General features: G+C 45.2%; 14 non-coding genes and 3 pseudogenes across 14 annotated transcripts; all 17 read right to left on the bottom strand.

Annotated features, from left to right (window-relative positions):
* Positions 1 to 53: 53 nt before the first annotated feature.
* On the bottom strand, positions 54 to 170 carry LOC142536669 (5S ribosomal RNA; annotated as a pseudogene).
* Positions 171 to 838: 668 nt separating this feature from the next.
* On the bottom strand, positions 839 to 950 carry LOC142536668 (5S ribosomal RNA; annotated as a pseudogene).
* A 652-nt stretch (positions 951 to 1,602) lies between these two features.
* LOC142536664 (5S ribosomal RNA) lies at positions 1,603 to 1,719 on the bottom strand. Its single transcript, XR_012818425.1, has one exon. It is a non-coding gene; the product is annotated as a 5S ribosomal RNA (ribosomal RNA).
* A 686-nt stretch (positions 1,720 to 2,405) lies between these two features.
* LOC142536662 (5S ribosomal RNA) lies at positions 2,406 to 2,522 on the bottom strand. The gene has a single exon (XR_012818423.1). It is a non-coding gene; the product is annotated as a 5S ribosomal RNA (ribosomal RNA).
* A 682-nt stretch (positions 2,523 to 3,204) lies between these two features.
* LOC142536657 (5S ribosomal RNA) lies at positions 3,205 to 3,323 on the bottom strand. Its single transcript, XR_012818419.1, has one exon. It is a non-coding gene; the product is annotated as a 5S ribosomal RNA (ribosomal RNA).
* A 682-nt stretch (positions 3,324 to 4,005) lies between these two features.
* LOC142536656 (5S ribosomal RNA) lies at positions 4,006 to 4,124 on the bottom strand. The gene has a single exon (XR_012818418.1). It is a non-coding gene; the product is annotated as a 5S ribosomal RNA (ribosomal RNA).
* A 685-nt stretch (positions 4,125 to 4,809) lies between these two features.
* LOC142536672 (5S ribosomal RNA) lies at positions 4,810 to 4,928 on the bottom strand. Its single transcript, XR_012818430.1, has one exon. It is a non-coding gene; the product is annotated as a 5S ribosomal RNA (ribosomal RNA).
* A 683-nt stretch (positions 4,929 to 5,611) lies between these two features.
* On the bottom strand, positions 5,612 to 5,730 carry LOC142536671 (5S ribosomal RNA). The gene has a single exon (XR_012818429.1). It is a non-coding gene; the product is annotated as a 5S ribosomal RNA (ribosomal RNA).
* A 684-nt stretch (positions 5,731 to 6,414) lies between these two features.
* LOC142536670 (5S ribosomal RNA) lies at positions 6,415 to 6,533 on the bottom strand. Its single transcript, XR_012818428.1, has one exon. It is a non-coding gene; the product is annotated as a 5S ribosomal RNA (ribosomal RNA).
* Positions 6,534 to 7,215: 682 nt separating this feature from the next.
* On the bottom strand, positions 7,216 to 7,333 carry LOC142536660 (5S ribosomal RNA). The gene has a single exon (XR_012818421.1). It is a non-coding gene; the product is annotated as a 5S ribosomal RNA (ribosomal RNA).
* A 685-nt stretch (positions 7,334 to 8,018) lies between these two features.
* Positions 8,019 to 8,137, bottom strand: LOC142536667 (5S ribosomal RNA). The gene has a single exon (XR_012818427.1). It is a non-coding gene; the product is annotated as a 5S ribosomal RNA (ribosomal RNA).
* Positions 8,138 to 8,819: 682 nt separating this feature from the next.
* LOC142536655 (5S ribosomal RNA) lies at positions 8,820 to 8,938 on the bottom strand. The gene has a single exon (XR_012818417.1). It is a non-coding gene; the product is annotated as a 5S ribosomal RNA (ribosomal RNA).
* A 683-nt stretch (positions 8,939 to 9,621) lies between these two features.
* Positions 9,622 to 9,741, bottom strand: LOC142536661 (5S ribosomal RNA). The gene has a single exon (XR_012818422.1). It is a non-coding gene; the product is annotated as a 5S ribosomal RNA (ribosomal RNA).
* A 681-nt stretch (positions 9,742 to 10,422) lies between these two features.
* On the bottom strand, positions 10,423 to 10,541 carry LOC142536658 (5S ribosomal RNA). The gene has a single exon (XR_012818420.1). It is a non-coding gene; the product is annotated as a 5S ribosomal RNA (ribosomal RNA).
* A 690-nt stretch (positions 10,542 to 11,231) lies between these two features.
* Positions 11,232 to 11,351, bottom strand: LOC142536665 (5S ribosomal RNA). The gene has a single exon (XR_012818426.1). It is a non-coding gene; the product is annotated as a 5S ribosomal RNA (ribosomal RNA).
* A 677-nt stretch (positions 11,352 to 12,028) lies between these two features.
* On the bottom strand, positions 12,029 to 12,146 carry LOC142536663 (5S ribosomal RNA). The gene has a single exon (XR_012818424.1). It is a non-coding gene; the product is annotated as a 5S ribosomal RNA (ribosomal RNA).
* A 674-nt stretch (positions 12,147 to 12,820) lies between these two features.
* On the bottom strand, positions 12,821 to 12,935 carry LOC142536666 (5S ribosomal RNA; annotated as a pseudogene).
* Positions 12,936 to 12,958: the final 23 nt, after the last annotated feature.

Raw genomic sequence — 12,958 nt, 5'->3', positions numbered from 1 at the left:
TTTGAGCCGAAAATCGTCTGTCAACAAGTAATCAAAAATAGAAAACACGAAAAAGGGTGCAACACGCGGACTTCCCAGGGGGTCACCCATCCTAGTACTGCTCTCGCCCAAGCACGCTTAACTTCGGAGTTATGGATCGATCGGGCATTAGTGCTGGTAGGATCGCACCGACATTGAGTGGGATGTTTATTCTTATATCCCTCGAGTACGTGTGGAGCGGGCGGCGATGGACAACACGCGGCACTGCTCTCGCCCAATCATAACCATGAAGTTAAGCGTTCTGGCGCGATGGCAGAGGCTAGGATGGGTGACCTCCTGGGAAGACCTCGTGTCGCGACCGTTTACGTAAATTATGGATAAACAGTCGAAATAATTTTTTAATGAGTTAACCGTCCGGAGTAATCTGCGTCATACCCTTCCGCACAGAACCGGCTCACGACAACAAAAATCGATAAATGTTCCCAGAAAATAGAAAAAAAATAAGAAGAAGGAAATAACGAATGTAAAGCTATTATTATGCGGATACGATAAAATGGAACCGGAATCGAATTTCGAACTTCCTAAGCGGATTTCTCGAGGAAACGAAAGCTTAACAGAAGCGGTAAATCGCAAATTAGAGGTCTTAGAGAAGGAATTCGGCTAAAATCTCGTCAGCTCATTGCGTAGTAATGAGTCCGTCGTTTGCCGTTTACAATCAAATTAGCCTACAATTTTGTCCAAATCCGCAGTGCCCGAGCTACTTTCATTTCACATGTCTTATCTGGTCCCGATCGAGATTCAGATGATTTGAGCCGAAAATCGTCTGTCAACAAGTAATCAAAAATAGAAAAACACGAAAAGGGTGCAACACGAGGACTTCCAGGGGTCACCCATCCTAGTACTGCTCTCGCCCAAGCACGCTTAACTTCGGAGTTCTGATGGGATCCGGTGCATTAGGTATGATCGCACCGACATTGAGTGGGATGTTTATTCTTATATCCCTCGAGCGTGGGAGCGGGCGGCGATGGACAACACACGCGGCACTGCTCTCGCCCAATCATAACCATGAGTTAAGCGTTCTGGCGCGATGGCAGAGCTAGGATGGGTGACCTCCCTGGGAAGACCTCGTGTCGCGACCGTTTACGTAAATTAGATAAAAAAAATAGTTTTAAAAACCGTCCGGAAATCTGCGTCATACCCTTCCGCACAGAACCGGCTCACGACAAAAAAATCGATAAATGTTCCCAGAAAATAGAAAAAAAATAAGAAGAAGGAAAATAACGAATGTAAAGCTATTATTATGCCTGGGATACGATAAAATGGAACGGAATCGATTTCGAACTTCCTAAGCGGATTTCTCGAAGAAACGAAAGCTTAACAGAAGCGGTAAATCGCAAATTAGAGGGTTTAGAGTAAGGAAATTCGGCTAAAATCTCGTCAGCTCATTGCGTAGTAATGAGTCTCGTCGTTTGCCCGTTTACAATCAAATAGCCTACAATTTGTCAAATCCGCAGTGCCCGAGCTACTTTCATTTCACCTGTCATTATGGTCCCGATCGAGATTCAGATGATTGAGCCGAAAATCGTCGGCTCAACAAGTAATCAAAAATAGAAAACACGAAAAAAGGTGCAACACGAGGACTTCCCAGGGGGTCACCCATCCTAGTACTGCTCTCGCCCAAGCACGCTTAACTCGGAGTTCTGATGGGATCCGGGCATTAGTGCTGGTATGATCGCACCCGACATTGAGTGGGATGTTTATCTTATATCCCTCGAGTACGTGTGGATGCGGGCGGCGATGGACAACACGCGGCACTGCTTTCGCCCAATCATAACCACTGAAGTTAAGCGTTCTGGCGCGATGGCAGAGGTAGTATGGGTGACCTCCCTGGGAAGACCTCGTGTCGCGACCGTTTACGTAAATTATGGATAAAACAGTCGAAATAATTGTTTTCAATGAGTTAACCGTCTCCGGAGTAATCTGCGTCATACCCTTCCGCACAGAACCGGCTCACGACAACAAAAATCGATATAATGTTCCCAGAAAATAGAGAAAAAAATAAGAAGAAGGAAATAACGAATGTAAAGCTATTATTATGCCTGGGATACGATAAAATGGAACCGGAATCGAATTTCGAACTTCCTAAGCGGATTTCTCGAGGAAACGAAAGCTTAACAGAAGCGGTAAATCGCAAATTAGAGGGTCTTAGAGAAGGAATTCGGCTAAAATCTCGTCAGCTCATTGCGTAGTAATGAGTCTCGTCCGTTTGCCCGTTTACAATCAAATTAGCCTACAATTTTGTCCAAATCCGGCAGTGCCCGAGCTACTTTCATTTCACATGTCTTATCTGGTCCCGATCGAGATTCAGATGATTTGAGCCGAAAATCGTCTGTCAACAAGTAATCAAAAATAGAAAAACACGAAAAAGGGTGCAACACGAGGACTTCCAGGGGTCACCCATCCTAGTACTGCTCTCGCCCAAGCACGCTTAACTTCGGAGTTCTGATGGGATCCGGTGCATTAGTGCTGGTATGATCGCACCCGACATTGAGTGGGATGTTTATTCTTATATCCCTCGAGTACGTGTGGAGCGGGCGGCGATGGACAACACGCGGCACTGCTCTCGCCCAATCATAACCATGAAGTTAAGCGTTCTGGCGCGATGGCAGAGCTAGGATGGGTGACCTCCCTGGGAAGACCTCGTGTCGCGACGTTTACGTAAATTATGGATAAAACAGTCGAAATAATTGTTTTTAATGAGTTAACCGTCTCCGGAATAATCTGCGTCATACCCTTCTGCACAGAACCGGCTCACGACAACAAAAATCGATAAATGTTCCCAGAAAATAGAAAAAAAAATAAGAAGAAGGAAATAACGAATGTAAAGCTATTATTATGCCTGGGATACGATAAATGGAACCGGAATCGAATTTCGAACTTCCTAAGCGGATTTCTCGAGGAAACGAAAGCTTAACAGAAGCGGTAAATCGCAAATTAGAGGGTCTTAGAGAAGGAATTCGGCTAAAATCTTGTCAGCTCATTGCGTAGTAATGAGTCTCGTCCGTTTGCCCGTTTACAATCAAATTAGCCTACAATTTTGTCCAAATCCGGCAGTGCCCGAGCTACTTTCATTTCACATGTCTTATCTGGTCCCGATCGAGATTCAGATGATTTGAGCCGAAAATCGTCTGTCAACAAGTAATCAAAAATAGAAAAACACGAAAAAGGGTGCAACACGAGGACTTCCCAGGGGGTCACCCATCCTAGTACTGCTCTCGCCCAAGCACGCTTAACTTCGGAGTTCTGATGGGATCCGGTGCATTAGTGCTGGTATGATCGCACCCGACATTGAGTGGGATGTTTATTCTTATATCCCTCGAGTACGTGTGGAGCGGGCGGCGATGGACAACACGCGGCACTGCTCTCGCCCAATCATAACCATGAAGTTAAGCGTTCTGGCGCGATGGCAGAGCTAGGATGGGTGACCTCCCTGGGAAGACCTCGTGTCGCGACCGTTTACGTAAATTATGGATAAAACAGTCGAAATAATTGTTTTAATGAGTTAACCGTCTCCGGAGTAATCTGCGTCATACCCTTCCGCACAGAACCGGCTCACGACAACAAAAATCGATAAATGTTCCCAGAAAATAGAAAAAAAAATAAGAAGAAGGAAATAACGAATGTAAAGCTATTATTATGCCTGGGATACGATAAAATGGAACCGGAATCGAATTTCGAACTTCCTAAGCGGATTTCTCGAGGAAACGAAAGCTTAACAGAAGCGGTAAATCGCAAATTAGAGGGTCTTAGAGAAGGAATTCGGCTAAAATCTCGTCAGCTCATTGCGTAGTAATGAGTCTCGTCCGTTTGCCCGTTTACAATCAAATTAGCCTACAATTTTGTCCAAATCCGGCAGTGCCCGAGCTACTTTCATTTCACATGTCTTATCTGGTCCCGATCGAGATTCAGATGATTTGAGCCGAAAATCGTCTGTCAACAAGTAATCAAAAATAGAAAAACACGAAAAGGGTGCAACACGAGGACTTCCCAGGGGGTCACCCATCCTAGTACTGCTCTCGCCCAAGCACGCTTAACTTCGGAGTTCTGATGGGATCCGGTGCATTAGTGCTGGTATGATCGCACCCGACATTGAGTGGGATGTTTATTCTTATATCCCTCGAGTACGTGTGGAGCGGGCGGCGATGGACAACACGCGGCACTGCTCTCGCCCAATCATAACCATGAAGTTAAGCGTTCTGGCGCGATGGCAGAGCTAGGATGGGTGACCTCCCTGGGAAGACCTCGTGTCGCGACCGTTTACGTAAATTATGGATAAAACAGTCGAAATAATTGTTTTTAATGAGTTAACCGTCTCCGGAGTAATCTGCGTCATACCCTTCCGCACAGAACCGGCTCACGACAACAAAAATCGATAAATGTTCCCAGAAAATAGAAAAAAAAATAAGAAGAAGGAAATAACGAATGTAAAGCTATTATTATGCCTGGGATACGATAAAATGGAACCGGAATCGAATTTCGAACTTCCTAAGCGGATTTCTCGAGGAAACGAAAGCTTAACAGAAGCGGTTAAATCGCAAATTAGAGGGTCTTAGAGAAGGAATTCGGCTAAAATCTCGTCAGCTCATTGCGTAGTAATGAGTCTCGTCCGTTTGCCCGTTTACAATCAAATTAGCCTACAATTTTGTCCAAATCCGGCAGTGCCCGAGCTACTTTCATTTCACATGTCTTATCTGGTCCCGATCGAGATTCAGATGATTTGAGCCGAAAATCGTCTGTCAACAAGTAATCAAAAATAGAAAAACACGAAAAAGGGTGCAACACGAGGACTTCCCAGGGGGTCACCCATCCTAGTACTGCTCTCGCCCAAGCACGCTTAACTTCGGAGTTCTGATGGGATCCGGTGCATTAGTGCTGGTATGATCGCACCCGACATTGAGTGGGATGTTTATTCTTATATCCCTCGAGTACGTGTGGAGCGGGCGGCGATGGACAACACGCGGCACTGCTCTCGCCCAATCATAACCATGAAGTTAAGCGTTCTGGCGCGATGGCAGAGCTAGGATGGGTGACCTCCCTGGGAAGACCTCGTGTCGCGACCGTTTACGTAAATTATGGATAAAACAGTCGAAATAATTGTTTTTAATGAGTTAACCGTCTCCGGAGTAATCTGCGTCATACCCTTCCGCACAGAACCGGCTCACGACAACAAAAATCGATAAATGTTCCCAGAAAATAGAAAAAAAATAAGAAGAAGGAAATAACGAATGTAAAGCTATTATTATGCCTGGGATACGATAAAATGGAACCGGAATCGAATTTCGAACTTCCTAAGCGGATTTCTCGAGGAAACGAAAGCTTAACAGAAGCGGTAAATCGCAAATTAGAGGGTCTTAGAGAAGGAATTCGGCTAAAATCTCGTCAGCTCATTGCGTAGTAATGAGTCTCGTCCGTTTGCCCGTTTACAATCAAATTAGCCTACAATTTTGTCCAAATCCGGCAGTGCCCGAGCTACTTTCATTTCACATGTCTTATCTGGTCCCGATCGAGATTCAGATGATTTGAGCCGAAAATCGTCTGTCAACAAGTAATCAAAAATAGAAAAACACGAAAAAGGGTGCAACACGAGGACTTCCCAGGGGGTCACCCATCCTAGTACTGCTCTCGCCCAAGCACGCTTAACTTCGGAGTTCTGATGGGATCCGGTGCATTAGTGCTGGTATGATCGCACCCGACATTGAGTGGGATGTTTATTCTTATATCCCTCGAGTACGTGTGGAGCGGGCGGCGATGGACAACACGCGGCACTGCTCTCGCCCAATCATAACCATGAAGTTAAGCGTTCTGGCGCGATGGCAGAGCTAGGATGGGTGACCTCCCTGGGAAGACCTCGTGTCGCGACCGTTTACGTAAATTATGGATAAAACAGTCGAAATAATTGTTTTTAATGAGTTAACCGTCTCCGGAGTAATCTGCGTCATACCCTTCCGCACAGAACCGGCTCACGACAACAAAAATCGATAAATGTTCCCAGAAAATAGAAAAAAAAATAAGAAGAAGGAAATAACGAATGTAAAGCTATTATTATGCCTGGGATACGATAAAATGGAACCGGAATCGAATTTCGAACTTCCTAAGCGGATTTCTCGAGGAAACGAAAGCTTAACAGAAGCGGTAAATCGCAAATTAGAGGGTCTTAGAGAAGGAATTCGGCTAAAATCTCGTCAGCTCATTGCGTAGTAATGAGTCTCGTCCGTTTGCCCGTTTACAATCAAATTAGCCTACAATTTTGTCCAAATCCGGCAGTGCCCGAGCTACTTTCATTTCACATGTCTTATCTGGTCCCGATCGAGATTCAGATGATTTGAGCCGAAAATCGTCTGTCAACAAGTAATCAAAAATAGAAAAACACGAAAAAGGGTGCAACACGAGGACTTCCCAGGGGGTCACCCATCCTAGTACTGCTCTCGCCCAAGCACGCTTAACTTCGGAGTTCTGATGGGATCCGGTGCATTAGTGCTGGTATGATCGCACCCGACATTGAGTGGGATGTTTATTCTTATATCCCTCGAGTACGTGTGGAGCGGGCGGCGATGGACAACACGCGGCACTGCTCTCGCCCAATCATAACCACTGAAGTTAAGCGTTCTGGCGCGATGGCAGAGCTAGGATGGGTGACCTCCCTGGGAAGACCTCGTGTCGCGACCGTTTACGTAAATTATGGATAAAACAGTCGAAATAATTGTTTTTAATGAGTTAACCGTCTCCGGAGTAATCTGCGTCATACCCTTCCGCACAGAACCGGCTCACGACAACAAAAATCGATAAATGTTCCCAGAAAATAGAAAAAAAATAAGAAGAAGGAAATAACGAATGTAAAGCTATTATTATGCCTGGGATACGATAAAATGGAACCGGAATCGAATTTCGAACTTCCTAAGCGGATTTCTCGAGGAAACGAAAGCTTAACAGAAGCGGTAAATCGCAAATTAGAGGGTCTTAGAGAAGGAATTCGGCTAAATCTCGTCAGCTCATTGCGTAGTAATGAGTCTCGTCCGTTTGCCCGTTTACAATCAAATTAGCCTACAATTTTGTCCAAATCCGGCAGTGCCCGAGCTACTTTCATTTCACATGTCTTATCTGGTCCCGATCGAGATTCAGATGATTTGAGCCGAAAATCGTCTGTCAACAAGTAATCAAAAATAGAAAAACACGAAAAGGGTGCAACACGAGGACTTCCCAGGGGTCACCCATCCTAGTACTGCTCTCGCCCAAGCACGCTTAACTTCGGAGTTCTGATGGGATCCGGTGCATTAGTGCTGGTATGATCGCACCCGACATTGAGTGGGATGTTTATTCTTATATCCCTCGAGTACGTGTGGAGCGGGCGGCGATGGACAACACGCGGCACTGCTCTCGCCCAATCATAACCATGAAGTTAAGCGTTCTGGCGCGATGGCAGAGCTAGGATGGGTGACCTCCCTGGGAAGACCTCGTGTCGCGACCGTTTACGTAAATTATGGATTAAAACAGTCGAAATAATTGTTTTTAATGAGTTAACCGTCTCCGGAGTAATCTGCGTCATACCCTTCCGCACAGAACCGGCTCACGACAACAAAAATCGATAAATGTTCCCAGAAAATAGAAAAAAAAATAAGAAGAAGGAAATAACGAATGTAAAGCTATTATTATGCCTGGGATACGATAAAATGGAACCGGAATCGAATTTCGAACTTCCTAAGCGGATTTCTCGAGGAAACGAAAGCTTAACAGAAGCGGTAAATCGCAAATTAGAGGGTCTTAGAGAAGGAATTCGGCTAAAATCTCGTCAGCTCATTGCGTAGTAATGAGTCTCGTCCGTTTGCCCGTTTACAATCAAATTAGCCTACAATTTTGTCCAAATCCGGCAGTGCCCGAGCTACTTTCATTTCACATGTCTTATCTGGTCCCGATCGAGATTCAGATGATTTGAGCCGAAAATCGTCTGTCAACAAGTAATCAAAAATAGAAAAACACGAAAAAGGGTGCAACACGAGGACTTCCCAGGGGGTCACCCATCCTAGTACTGCTCTCGCCCAAGCACGCTTAACTTCGGAGTTCTGATGGGATCCGGTGCATTAGTGCTGGTATGATCGCACCCGACATTGAGTGGGATGTTTATTCTTATATCCCTCGAGTACGTGTGGAGCGGGCGGCGATGGACAACACGCGGCACTGCTCTCGCCCAATCATAACCATCGAAGTTAAGCGTTCTGGCGCGATGGCAGAGCTAGGATGGGTGACCTCCCTGGGAAGACCTCGTGTCGCGATCGTTTACGTAAATTATGGATAAAACAGTCGAAATAATTGTTTTAATGAGTTAACCGTCTCCGGAGTAATCTGCGTCATACCCTTCCGCACAGAACCGGCTCACGACAACAAAAATCGATAAATGTTCCCAGAAATAGAGAAAAAAATAAGAAGAAGGAAATAACGAATGTAAAGCTATTATTATGCCTGGGATACGATAAAATGGAACCGGAATCGAATTTCGAACTTCCTAAGCGGATTTCTCGAGGAAACGAAAGCTTAAAAGAAGCGGTAAATCGCAAATTAGAGGGTCTTAGAGAAGGAATTCGGCTAAAATCTCGTCAGCTCATTGCGTAGTAATGAGTCTCGTCCGTTTGCCCGTTTACAATCAAATTAGCCTACAATTTTGTCCAAATCCGGCAGTGCCCGAGCTACTTTCATTTCACATGTCTTATCTGGTCCCGATCGAGATTCAGATGATTTGAGCCGAAATCGTCTGTCAACAAGTAATCAAAAATAGAAAAACACGAAAAAGGGTGCAACACGAGGACTTCCCAGGGGGTCACCCATCCTAGTACTGCTCTCGCCCAAGCACGCTTAACTTCGGAGTTCTGATGGGATCCGGTGCATTAGTGCTGGTATGATCGCACCCGACATTGAGTGGGATGTTTATTCTTATATCCCTCGAGTACGTGTGGAGCGGGCGGCGATGGACAACACGCGGCACTGCTCTCGCCCAATCATAACCACGAAGTTAAGCGTTCTGGCGCGATGGCAGAGCTAGGATGGGTGACCTCCCTGGGAAGACCTCGTGTCGCGATCGTTTACGTAAATTATGGATAAAACAGTCGAAATAATTGTTTTTAATGAGTTAACCGTCTCCGGAGTAATCTGCGTCATACCCTTCCGCACAGAACCGGCTCACGACAACAAAAATCGATAAATGTTCCCAGAAAATAGAAAAAAAATAAGAAGAAGGAAATAACGAATGTAAAGCTATTATTATGCCTGGGATACGATAAAATGGAACCGGAATCGAATTTCGAACTTCCTAAGCGGATTTCTCGAGGAAACGAAAGCTTAACAGAAGCGGTAAATCGCAAATTAGAGGGTCTTAGAGAAGGAATTCGGCTAAAATCTCGTCAGCTCATTGCGTAGTAATGAGTCTCGTCCGTTTGCCCGTTTACAATCAAATTAGCCTACAATTTTGTCCAAATCCGGCAGTGCCCGAGCTACTTTCATTTCACATGTCTTATCTGGTCCCGATCGAGATTCAGATGATTTGAGCCGAAAATCGTCTGTCAACAAGTAATCAAAAATAGAAAAACACGAAAAAGGGTGCAACACGAGGACTTCCCAGGGGGTCACCCATCCTAGTACTGCTCTCGCCCAAGCACGCTTAACTTCGGAGTTCTGATGGGATCCGGTGCATTAGTGCTCGGTATGATCGCACCCGACATTGAGTGGGATGTTTATTCTTATATCCCTCGAGTACGTGTGGAGCGGGCGGCGATGGACAACACGCGGCACTGCTCTCGCCCAATCATAACCATGAAGTTAAGCGTTCTGGCGCGATGGCAGAGCTAGGATGGGTGACCTCCCTGGGAAGACCTCGTGTCGCGACCGTTTACGTAAATTATGGATAAAACAGTCGAAATAATTGTTTTTAATGAGTTAACCGTCTCCGGAGTAATCTGCGTCATACCCTTCCGCACAGAACCGGCTCACGACAACAAAAATCGATAAATGTTCCCAGAAAATAGAAAAAAAATAAGAAGAAGGAAATAACGAATGTAAAGCTATTATTATGCCTGGGATACGATAAAATGGAACCGGAATCGAATTTCGAACTTCCTAAGCGGATTTCTCGAGGAAACGAAAGCTTAACAGAAGCGGTAAATCGCAAATTAGAGGGTCTTAGAGAAGGAATTCGGCTAAAATCTCGTCAGCTCATTGCGTAGTAATGAGTCTCGTCCGTTTGCCGTTTACAATCAAATTAGCCTACAATTTTGTCCAAATCCGGCAGTGCCCGAGCTACTTTCATTTCACATGTCTTATCTGGTCACGATCGAGATTCAGATGATTTGAGCCGAAAATCGTCTGTCAACAAGTAATCAAAAATAGAAAAACACGAAAAGGGTGCAACACGAGGACTTCCCAGGGGGTCACCCATCCTAGTACTGCTCTCGCCCAAGCACGCTTAACTTCGGAGTTCTGATGGGATCCGGTGCATTAGTGCTGGTATTATCGCACCCGACATTGAGTGGGATGTTTATTCTTATATCCCTCGAGTACGTGTGGAGCGGGCGGCGATGGACAACACGCGGCACTGCTCTCGCCCAATCATAACCATGAAGTTAAGCGTTCTGGCGCGATGGCAGAGCTAGGATGGGTGACCTCCCTGGGAAGACCTCGTGTCGCGAGACCGTTTACCGTAAATTATGGATAAAACAGTCGAAATAATTGTTTTTAATGAGTTAACCGTCTCCGGAGTAATCTGCGTCATACCCTTCCGCACAGAACCGGCTCACGACAACAAAAATCGATAAATGTTCCCAGAAAATAGAAAAAAAAATAAGAAGAAGGAAATAACGAATGTAAAGCTATTATTATGCCTGGGATACGATTAAAATGGAACCGGAATCGAATTTCGAACTTCCTAAGCGGATTTCTCGAGGAAACGAAAGCTTAACAGAAACGGTAAATCGCAAATTAGAGGGTCTTAGAGAAGGAATTCGGCTTAAATCTCGTCAGCTCATTGCTTGTAATGAGTCTCGTCCGTTTTGCCCGTTTACAATCAAATTAGCCTACAATTTTTGTCCAAATCCTGCAGTGCCCGAGCTACTTTCATTTCACATGTCTTTATCTGGTCCCGATCGAGAATTCAGATGATTTGAGCCGAAAATCGTCTGTCAACAAGTAATCAAAAATAGAAAAACCGAAAAAAGGTGCAACACGAGGACTTCCCAGGGGGTCACCATCCTAGTACTGCCTCTCGCCCAAGCACGCTTAACTTCGGAGTTCTGATGGGATCCGGTGCATTAGTGCTGGTATGATCGACACCCGACTTGAGTGGTAGTTTATTCTTATATCACTCGAGTACGTGTGGATCGGGCGGCGATGGACAACCCGCGGCACTGCTCTCGACCCAATCTAACCATGAAGTTAAGCGTTCTGGCGCGATGGCAGAGTAGGATGGGTGACCTCCCTGGGAAGACCTCGTGTCGCGACGTTTACGTAAATTATGGATAAAACAGTCGAAATAATTGTTTTTAATGAGTTAACCGTCTCCGGAGTAATCTGCGTCATACCCTTCCGCACAGAACCGGCTCACGACAACAAAAATCGATAAATGTTCCCAGAAAATAGAAAAAAAAATAAGAAGAAGGAAATAACGAATGTAAAGCTATTATTATGCCTGGGATACGATAAAATGGAACCGGAATCGAATTTCGAACTTCCTAAGCGGATTTATCGAGGAAACGAAAGCTTAACAGAAGCGGTAAATCGCAAATTAGAGGGTCTTAGAGAAGGAATTCGGCTAAAATCTCGTCAGCTCATTGCGTAGTAATGAGTCTCGTCCGTTTGCCCGTTTACAATCAAATTAGCCTACAATTTGTCCAAATCCGGCAGTGCCCGAGCTACTTTCATTTCACATGTCTTATCTGGTCCCGATCGAGATTCAGATGATTTGAGCCGAAATCGTCTGTCAACAAGTAATCAAAATAGAAAAACACGAAAAAGGGTGCAACACGAGGACTTCCAGGGGGTCACCCATCCTAGTACTGCTCTCGCCCAAGCACGCTTAACTTCGGAGTTCTGATGGGATCCGGTGCATTAGTGCTGGTATGATCGCACCGACATTGAGTGGGATGTTTATTCTTATATCCCTCGAGTACGTGTGGAGCGGGCGGCGATGGACAACACGCGGCACTGCTTCGCCCAATCATAACCATGAAGTTAAGCGTTCTGGCGCGATGGCAGAGTAGGATGGGTGACCTCCCTGGGAAGACCTCGTGTCGCGACCGTTTACGTAAATTATGGATAAAACAGTCGAAATAATTGTTTTTAATGAGTTAACCGTCTCCGGAGTAATCTGCGTCATACCCTTCCGCACAGAACCGGCTCACGACAACAAAAATCGATAAATGTTCCCAGAAAATAGAAAAAAAAATAAGAAGAAGGAAATAACGAATGTAAAGCTATTATTATGCCTGGATACGATAAAATGGAACCGGAATCGAATTTCGAACTTCCTAAGCGGATTTCTCGAGGAAACGAAAGCTTAACAGAAGCGGTAAATCGCAAATTAGAGGGTCTTAGAGAAGGAATTCGGCTAAATCTCGTCAGCTCATTGCGTAGTAATGAGTCTCGTCCGTTTGCCCGTTTACAATCAAATTAGCCTACAATTTTGTCCAAATCCGGCAGTGCCGAGCTACTTTCATTTCACATGTTTATCTGGTCCGATCGAGATTCAGATGATTTGAGCCGAAAATCGTCTGTCAACAAGTAATCAAAAATAGAAAAACAGAAAAAGGTGCAACACGAGACTTCCCAGGGGTCACCCATCCTAGTACTGCTCTCGCCCAAGCACGCTTAACTTCGAGTTCTGATGGGATCCGGTGCATTAGTGTGGTATGATCGCACCCGACATTGAGTGGGATGTTATTCT

This window comes from Primulina tabacum, unplaced genomic scaffold (genome assembly GCF_025594145.1).
Source record: "Primulina tabacum isolate GXHZ01 unplaced genomic scaffold, ASM2559414v2 Contig1402, whole genome shotgun sequence".
Taxonomy (NCBI): domain Eukaryota; kingdom Viridiplantae; phylum Streptophyta; class Magnoliopsida; order Lamiales; family Gesneriaceae; genus Primulina; species Primulina tabacum.
This window is presented reverse-complemented; position numbering and strand designations above follow the sequence as displayed.